The sequence below is a fragment of the Chelon labrosus genome (genome assembly GCF_963514085.1).
Source record: "Chelon labrosus genome assembly, chromosome: 6".
Lineage (NCBI taxonomy): Eukaryota > Metazoa > Chordata > Actinopteri > Mugiliformes > Mugilidae > Chelon > Chelon labrosus.
The window spans coordinates 8,410,006-8,420,249 of NC_140342.1; positions in this window are offsets into that span (position 1 = coordinate 8,410,006).

A 10,244-nucleotide genomic window follows, 5' to 3' on the forward strand; every position below is an offset into this window, starting at 1 on the left:
CAGGAGGGTGGGAGCGAGGGGGGAATAGTCATGCAGCCATTCACACTTTCAGACAAAGCTTGTTCCTTTCATAAAACTCTGCCTTTAAATCTTGGTTCTTTAAAATTGTTATTTATGCTGTAAGTCTAAAAAAAAACACAACTCTCTACACAGTTTTCTTTGGGCTCAGAAAGGGCACATGTGCACCAGGAAATGTTGGTAGTTTCGCGACATGGTAGTAAAGGTTAACTTAGCACAAGGTGCTGGGTAAATGTTGTCTGGATTAGCACAAAGTTTGACAGAGGGCCGATGGGGGAGGGACTTGAAGACAGGAGGTGTGCCAGGAGGTTAAAAGCAGGGTCAACTCTGTAACCAAGCTGTTATCTGGATACCTCTCCACAGTTGCCAATCAGGCCGCAGTGAGACCGATGACCTGTCACCAGCACTGGATGTGACAGTTCGGTCACTACAGTCATGACGCTCAGGAAATGTTCTGTCTCTATTGTGCAATGGCTTCTTGGTCAGGGTGGTAAAATGTTCCACCTTCTTTTGGTCAGAGGATGTGGCTACATTTCATCCGAGAAGCCTCGTTTGTGAAGCAACGTCCCCGGTCAGTTCCGATCTGTTCAAGCGCAATATTATTTTAAAAATGAAATACGCTTTTGTAGAGCATGAAAATGACATGTGAAGGTCCTGTCACTGATCTTTAATTGTGTTTAACTTGGAGCCTGCTCGGTGCCTGTTAAATGGCCAACAAATGCCTCGCTCACTTTTTACAAGGGGAGGATAGCCTGCGTGAGTATGTCTCACTATAACAGTCAGTAACATGAGATGGGGAACCACACAACCGCTAAATCAGTAAAATGGGAACCCAGAGTCACTGTAATTTGGGAGAGAGCTGGTTAACCACTCCTCATAATGGATGGTGTTTCTGTTTAGCCTAAGGCGTTGGAGCTGAGGTCATATGCAAACAAGGCAGATCCCGGGCCTCAACTTTCGTACATGTATTTGATCGGGTTCTTAAAATATGTTCTTAACTGGCTGCACAAACCTCCGTAATTGAAGTCTAGTAAAAATGTAATAATTTACCCATTTTAAAGGCTGAAACTATTGCACCACACCCTCAATCTACTTTATGGGAAACACACATGCCAACTGTCCAGCACATTGTACTTTTTATATAAAAATAATAACATATACTATTAATTAGAATTAGTCTAGGATTTATTCACTGGTGGTACGGCTGAGTCACTGCTCCAGATAATTTGACAAAGATGTGAGTTTTGGGAGGATTGGTAAAGGAGGAACTGCTTATCACAGTTATTATTATTATTACTATTATTATTACTGTTTTTTATAGAGGTCAACATTAATTTGATTATTTCAGAAGGGGAGTTTATTTTATTCCCAAGTGAAACACACAAAGACACGAGGTGCACACAGCAAAATAAAATAGAAAAGCTGGAGTACATCCAGTGCTTTTTTTAGATGGAAGACTTGCCATCGGCTGACTAAGGATCATTTCACAGTTCTGCGTGGGTCTTTATTGCTTTTACATGCCAAATATATGGAAATAGTCATGCAAAAAAGTAACTCCCACTCTTTTGCCCATAGGTGAAACAATTCCCTGGAAATGCCAGAACTTCAATTCAGAATATATGTTTTATTTTATTTGTTAGCTTGTTGAACAAAAATATGACAGGAGAAGTGAATAGCATTGACCATCTTGTGACAATTCAATGTTCTCCTGGGAATCTTCTTGACCTGGCATTCATGTGGATGTTACTTAGACATGTAGCACCCACTTAGACCAGACCAGACACCCCAACCCCATAGCAATGACACTCCTTGATGACAGTAGCCATCCCCTGCAGGATGCAGCCTGACACAGACACACACACACAAACGGTTTAGGAACAACTCAAAAAACACGAAGAACAGCACAAGGTGTTGACCTGGCCTCCAGATCCCAAACTGATCAAGTATCTTTGGGATGATCCACAGAGACCCCTCCCTTCAAACCATAGGACCCAAAGGCCCCCACTAACAACATTGTGTGGTTGCCAGACACCACAGGACACCCTCAGAAGGACCATGTCCATTCTCTGATGAGTCACAACTGTTTTGGAGGCACAAGGGAGACCTACACAATATTGGCAGGGTAGTCATAATGTTATGCCTGATTGGTGTGTAATATAATATAATATAATATAATATAATATAATATAGCTGTATAGTAGCTAACCAACTACAACAGCCACTGAATTCAAGACTGACTGTCACATGACATGCCTGCAGCAACATTTTACTTAGACACATGCATCAACATGTACACAGCCAGACAAAATGTATCAATTGATAATAGAAACTATTTTCATACTTACGTAAATGTGTAAGTCATTCACCAAGGAAAACAGTAAAACTCTTGTGACGGTCTTTGTGCTTTGGACTGCAGGTTGGATAAAAGAAATCCCAACAGTTACATTCTGATCTTTTAATAATGGAATTAATCTTGCATCCAGATTTTTGTAAATGCCGTGGTCATTTCAGCTGCAGCCATGTTTCTATTGTTGTCATATATTTTTTTTTTGTGAATGTCCCTTTAAAGGATTACATCATCCTCTTTGCTCCTTTTTTCCTTTCGCAGTGTTTCTCCGTGCTCAGCCTTTTCTGCCCAGAGACAATTGGTTAATTCACCGGTGTATAACACTGCCACCTCCTGATCCACAGTGCTGGTGTCGCCCTCTGCGGAGCTGGCACACCTTTCAGTGGCGTGTTTCGTCTGTCATGATATTTGACATCACACCACTGTAATCAGACTTACAGCTTGCAGCCCCAAAAATCCAACTGTGGTAGCCGTAGGTTTCATTATCCCATGACACTGAGCCATATTTTTAATCAGCAGTGAGAAAACTAGAACAGATTCAAGAGCTTTATGGTTATAATGAACCCAGTCTGTGTTGACCACATGTGCTTCAGTAGTGCTGTTGTGCCATCTGGTGGCAGAAAACAAGAAGAAGAAGATTTCTCTGTTGCCTGCAGTTATACTTTGTTATTCTTGGACAAAATATCAAAATGTTTGCTTAAATGCAGCTTAACACCTCCCATCATTTTCATGTTGATCATATATTCTAACCATCAAAGTCATAAGACTACAGTGAAAGTTACAGTAGCTCTTTGTGTTGCTGACCGGCTCAGCTGACACCCACGAGCCTGTGACTTTAAGAGACAGTCATAACACCGCCGCACGGCTTCACTTAATGTCTCTTTGTTATCCGGTCCATAAAAACAGGTGCTGGAGGGGAAGAACTGTCAGCACTGGGAGAGTTAGTTTCATAAGGGAACATATGTAACAGTTTATATGAAAGACGTTTTTTTCGGGGGGGATAAAAATAACAGCAGGTCCTCAAAGGTCAAAAGGTCAAAGAGGTTTTTATTGTCAATTCAACCATATATACCAAGAGCAGTTCATAGTGAGACGACAGGATGTTCCTCCAGGACCGTGGAGCTACATGAAGACATAGGATTAAGTACAATACAAGGGACTGGGCACGTGTGTGCGCGCTTATGCAGACAACACAAAACAGTGCAAACAGTACAAACAGTGCAGACAGTGAAGACAAACAGTACATTGCGGACAGTGTGAAACACTTGGGAGACAATGCACTTATAAAAAGACACTACACAAAAACAGAGAGCAGTGCCGACTAATAAGCCGACTAACAGAGTATGAGTGCAAAGGGCTGAGTATAGGTTATGATATTATTATGGTCGTGAGTGAGTGTATGTGTATATATACTGTGTATGTTCAGTCCAGTTTCAGCGAGTTCAAGTCTAATGGCTTGAGGGAAGAAGCTGTTATACAGTCTGGTTGTGTGGGCCCAACTGCTCCGGTCCCAGATGGAAGGAGGGAGAAGAGTGGGTGTATGGGGTCATCCACGATGCTGTAGGTTTTGCGGATACAGTGTGGTGTAAATGTTTGTGATGGACGGTAGAGAGACTGCAATGATCTTCTCAGCTGTCCTCACTATCCGCTGCAGGGTTTTGTGATCCAAGATGGTGCAGTTCCCAAACCAGACAGTGTTGCAGCTGCTCAGGATGTTCTCTATGGTCCCTCTGTAAAAATGGGGGTGGGTGGATGGAAGATTTGCTTTTCTCAGCTTCCTCAGAAACTAGAGACGATGCTGGGCTTTCTTGGTGATGGAGCTGGTGTTGAGTGACCAGGTGAGGTTCTCCGCCAGGTGAAAACCAAGGAATTTATCCCAGGATCCTCTACGGAGGATCCGTTGATGATCAGCAGACAGTGGTTGTTCTGTGCTCTCCTGAAGTCAACAACCATCTCCTTGGTTTTGTCAACGTTCAGAGACAGGTTGTTGGCTCTACACCCAGCAGTTAGATGTTGCACCTCGCCCTGATGAGACCCACCACGGTTGGGTCATCGGCGAACTTGATGATGTGATTCGAGCTGTGCATTTCTGCACAGTCGTGAGTCAGCAGGGTGAACAGCACAAGACACAGCCCTGAGGGGCCCCAGCTTTCAGTGTGGTGGTGTTGGAGATGTTGTTCCTGATCCAGACTGACTAAGGTCTCCCAGTCAAGAAGCCCAGAATCCAGTTGCGGAAGAGAGTGTTCCCACCCAGCAGGCTCAGGTTTTCAAAGAGGTGCTATGGAATGATTGTGTTAAATGCCAATCTGAGGTCTATGAAAAGCATTCGTATGTGTGTGTCATTCTTGTCCAGGTGGGTGAGCGCCAGGTGGTGGGTTGTGGCGGTGGATGCAAACTGCATAGGGTCCATTGAGGGTGGTAAGCGGCTCTCATGACAAGCCTCATAACGATGGGCAGCATCTGTTTTCAGTAGAGCCTTGTTAGCCGCATAGGTGATGATGATTGGCTAAGGTAGATTTCATGGTAAGCCAATCAGCGGCAGGGCAGTGTTCAGCTGGGCGGGTGCGCATAGCAGTATCACACAAGCGATCAGAGATAGCCTGCAGCAATGGCGAGATCGGAGCATTCAGAGGTAAAGTTGCCGTTTTCAAGGTGGAAGCATAGGCACTACTTTAACCTCATTGAGGTAAAAGGCAAGAACGTACACGTGAAGTGTACCTTACGCTCAGAAAAAAAAATCGAATTCTTAGACATATTTAAACATATATATTTTTTTAAAGTAACGCAATAGTTACTTTCCCTGGTAACTAGTTACTTTTATAGTGGAGTAATTCAGTTACTAACTCAGTTACTTTTTGGGAGAAGTAACTAATAACTATAATTAATTACTTTTTAAAAGTAACGTGCCCAACACTGTTCATTACTAATTAATCTGCCCTGTATTCTCTCTGGCAATTATTTTGTCTAAACAAAATATCATAAAATATTCAACACTGCCATGTCAAATTCACCTCAAGTTGATGTCATGGAGTTTTAAGTGGTTTCACAAGGAAATGTTTTACTGTTTCTGCTGGAAAAATAATTTCATCAGTTATCAAAGCAGTTGCCAGTTTCTCTTCTCATCTCCAGTTGATTTATCACCCAATGGTTTCAGCTCTAATCGCTGTTCCTCAAACATTTCTTTGGAGGTAATTTCCAATCATATTTTGCCTTGATTAATTGAATTTGGAAAGGTCACTGAGGATGGTTTTTGAGTCATCGGTTTATATCATCGGAAGCTAACACAGCTCTGAAGCAGCTGTAAAACATCCTCATTGAAGGCCAGGTTACGTTAGGCAAGAAGTGCTTGACATTCAGTGAGCAATAGTTGTGAAATAATGAAACACCTTGACCTTTTGACCATTTTCGCAAAGCTGCTCATATTATCATTAGATCCTCACTCTTTGGGAACCACTGTGCAGTTCTTTTTTTTTCTTTTTTTAACAAGATATCAGACTTGTCCGAGCAGATCGTCCTGCTGGGAGGTACACCAAGAGTTCAGCAGGCTTTGGCTGTTCTTGCAGTAGCGGGGGGAAAAAAACGCTGTGTAGACAAGTCTGTAGCTTGCTGTGTCTCACAGCACTAAAGTTAACAAAGCAGACACAAAATATTTTAGTTGACAAAACTGCTTAACTCATGTTGTTCCTGATGGTTATGTGAAACAGTGTAATAATGTAGCAGATGCCTGTTTTGTGGCATGTTGTAATATTTCAGTGGAGTTTAGCTGAACTTGATTCTGTCCAAAGAGAATTCTTCTTCCCTTCTCCTTCCTTCTGGTACTTACTGATAACCTGAAACTTTTATGGATTGCTCGAAAGGACTAAATTTTCAATCCCTAATGATTCAGGACAGTACAGTACCGTGGGTGTGTTGGAGAAGTCTTATGTGGAGTGATTTTGCTCTACAGGAAAAGGAAAGAGGTAGAGTCAGAGAGAAGTGCCAGATCAGGCTGTGTGCTCTACCTCCCCCTTATTCTCCTATTTCCATGATGGAGGAGATGACGAGGTAGACAGAGGAAAGGTTGGTGGAGCGGGTGGGAATCTACATACTGAAACACATCTTTAGTTATTTGCCCCGACCTGATTAGGTGTTTTCACCTTTTATCACATGACAGCCTCAGTCGAGGTAGGCCCACCACAGGCTGATCAGGCCTGGGTGCGTGTTGCACAGTGACCAAATAGTCATTTGAAATTATTACTATGAATCTTCCTTCAAAATGTTAGACATACACATACACAGCTTCCTCACCTTTGTCACTGGTGCACCCACTGACACAGCAGCAGGGAATCATGTCTCCTGTCAGCCACCAGCAGGGACTCCACGTGTACCACAGCAAGAGTTAGAACAAAAAGAAAGAGTCTTATAAATATGTACCTTATTATAAACTGAGTGCAGGATGTGTTGCTGTGTGTTAATGCAGACAGAGAGGAATAGAGTTGCAGTACAATTGCACTACAGTTATAGTAGCTTTAATGTTTACACAAAAATGGCTATGCAAAGCACCTTCCCACACACAATCATTTTCTTTCTTTCTTTTCTTTTCTTTCTTTTACCTTTATTTAAACTCGTTAGTACACTGAGGCGAGCCTCATTTACAGTGCAGACGAGAGTACAGAGCAAAACAGACAAAATACACAGCAGATATTCACAATAAAATACCATAAAGAACAGAATGAAAAAAAAAGGATCAGAGGAAACAATTGCAAACGGTGGACAGGGAATTAGTAATTAATGATTTGAAGTGATTGAATGGGACGAGTGAGTTTAACTTAAGAGTTAGCTGTAGATGATTCCAGATGTGTGGGGCATAAGCTGAGAGGGCAGACCTCCCCAGCTCAGTCCGAATTTTGGGAATATACAATTGCAACCAGTTGCTAGAGCGGGTATTGTAAGTGATTGTGGACTCAACAAGTAATGAAGAGATGTAGATGGGAAGTTTGCCGATGAGGGCTTTATAAATGAATAGAAACATGTGGGAGTCACGTCTTTGAGCTAGGGAGGTCCACCCTACTAAGCCATACAGAGTACAGTGATGGGTGGAGTAGGTGGCACCAGTAATGAATCTAAGGGCAGAATGGTAAATGGTATCTAGGGGTTTAAGAGTGGAGGCAGAGGCATGCATGTAAATGATGTCACCATAGTCTAAAACGGACATGAAAACAGCTTCAACTAATTTCTTTCTGCATGCCAATGGAAAATTAGATGTGTTTCGATAAAGAAAACCAATTTTTTGACCTAGTTTTTTTACAAGATGATCGATTTAAAGACAATGACCACATTTATGTATTAGTTACATCAACTGGATTTGGAGTTAGTGAATAATTAACTGTGATCTGTCAAGAACAACCAGGCCTCTGGTGGAGAAGCTCCGAGCGGGGGGACAGAGCAGCGGCAAGGTTTTACCAGCTCGCCATGGCTGACAGCATCAACAGTGTCTACACTGGTCTGTCTTTCCCTGAGGAGCCATGTCGCTTTGTGGACAGGACGGACAACAGTGACGGACATAAACGGGTTCTGCTGAAAAGGTACTAAAGAGGCAAACATCATCTAAAGATACATGTTGATGTGAGTCTGAGTCAAACTTGGTTGCATGTTTTTCATGCTAGCTCCCATTAGCAGGACTGAGTCTTAGCATCCTTTACTGTAGTGGACTTTCTAAAGGTTTCTGCAAATAATCCCACAGGTAATTAAAAATAATGGTAGGCAAGCACAAGGACATGGATGCCTGAAACAACTGCATATAAGCAAATAAAAACGTCCCTGTCACCCTCTTGGGGTGGTATCTTAGCTGTTCCTACTGCGCTCTTCTGGACTGAGGCTTCTGATGTTGTTCCTGGGATCTGTTGGAGCCACTCCCCTAGTTTGGGGGTCACTGCCCCGAGTGCTCCTACTACCATGGGGACCACACTCGCCTTGACCTTCCACATCTGCTCCAGCTGTTCTTTCAACCCTTGGTACTTTTCAACCTTTTCGTGTTCCTTCTTTCTGATGTTGCCGTCTGCTGGTACTGTATCTATCACCACCGCCTTCTTCTGCTCTTTGTCTACCACCACTATGTCCGGTTGGTTAGCCAGGACCTGTTTGTCAGTCTGGATGCTGAAGTCCCACAGCACCTTGGCCCTGTTGTTCTCAGCCACCTTCTGTGGTGCGGCCCATTGGGATTTGGGTACTTCTATTCCATACTGGGTACAGATGTTCCTGTACACTATTCCAGCCACTTGGTTGTGTCTCTCCATGTACGCTGACTCGGCTAGCATCTTACACCCTGCTATTATGTGCTGGACTGTCTCAGGGGCATCTTTGCATAGTCTGTACCTTGGATCTGATCTACTCTTGTAGATCTTGGCCTCTATGGCTCTTGTACCTAGGGCCTGTTCTTGTGCTGTCATGATTAGTACCTCTGTGCTGTATCTGAGTCCAGCCTTTTCCAGCCATTGGTAGGTCTTCTCGATATCAGCCACTTCTTCAATTTGGTGGTGGTACATGCCATGTAGGGGCTTCTGTTTCTGTTGCCTGAGACATTCACTTAGCAGTTCATCCTTTGTGGCCATTTTTCTGATGTACTCTTGGATTTTTGATGTTTCATCCTGGATAGTGGCCTTGATGCTCACTAGTCCTCGGCCTCCCTCTTTCCGCCTAGTGTACAGTCTCAGGGTGCTGTATTTGGGGTGAAACCCTACGTGCATGGTGAGGAGTTTTCTTGTCTTGATGTCTGTGGCTTCTATCTCCTCCTTTGGCCAGCTTATGATCCCAGCGGGGTAGGGCAAAAACACTAGCACTCGTGCACTGAATGTATTTTTCTTCATATCATTTGAATTGTGTTATAGGTTAATCTAACTGAACTGAAGATACTCAACAAATTTAACGAACCACTTGCTGCACCTCACTTTACAAACATGGTCTCTCCATGATGAAAGGTCCTGTGAGGTAACTTTGTTCAGTAGGTGGCAGTATGGAGTCACACAGAGTGAAAGGATTTCCAGCACACTGTAATCCCGTCAGTTTCCTGCATTTAGGCTTCTATGAAAGCCACCATACCAAACCACGGTGTTTTATTAAACTGAATGCAATCTAATTGTTTTATGTGTGTTAGTATCACTATGGCCTCACCTGCATTAGAGTTGCCTGTAGACACTTCTTCACTATTTTTGCTTGTTTTAGAAAACATGACCGATGTATTCACAGTTTATGTTTGCCCCAGTGTGTCGGATGTGCACTACCCAGTGAGCACAGTAATGTCAGCTCACACAGCTCTTGTGTTCTCCTCTGTCTAATCCCAGCTGCCATGACCTCCGACCTCTCGCGTCTTATGTAAGACAGCAGCTTGAGGAAGGCACACGGGAGAAGCCCGTGGTCTGCCGCTCCAGGTTAGGTAAGCTCATTAACAGTTACTCTGGGACACTCAAGCTAACAACAACAACGGCTACAAATAAACATCAGTGGTGGAAATAGGAAAACCAAACAAGTGATGACAATAGATCATCTGATCAGGAGATTTCAGTCATTCATATACAATGATCTCTTACTATGGGAGAACGGAGAGAGAAGATCTTTTTGAATTCAAATTAAATGACCTCTACTATCTAACTCCGTTACCCTGTCTGTCCTGTCTGAATCACTGTCCTCCAAATGTACAGTATGTAGCTATTAAAGCATCTGAATAATCAAATCAAACCACTGCTTCACTAAACCATTTTCCTTTTTCCTGCCAAAGTTTAAAACACACATTACAATAGAAGGAATATTTTGTCCTTTCCCAACTCTCTCTTTCTTCCGGGCTAAACTGTGAGGACTCTACTCCCAGTGAGCGCATCTTCTGATTATATCTGACAGTGTGTAC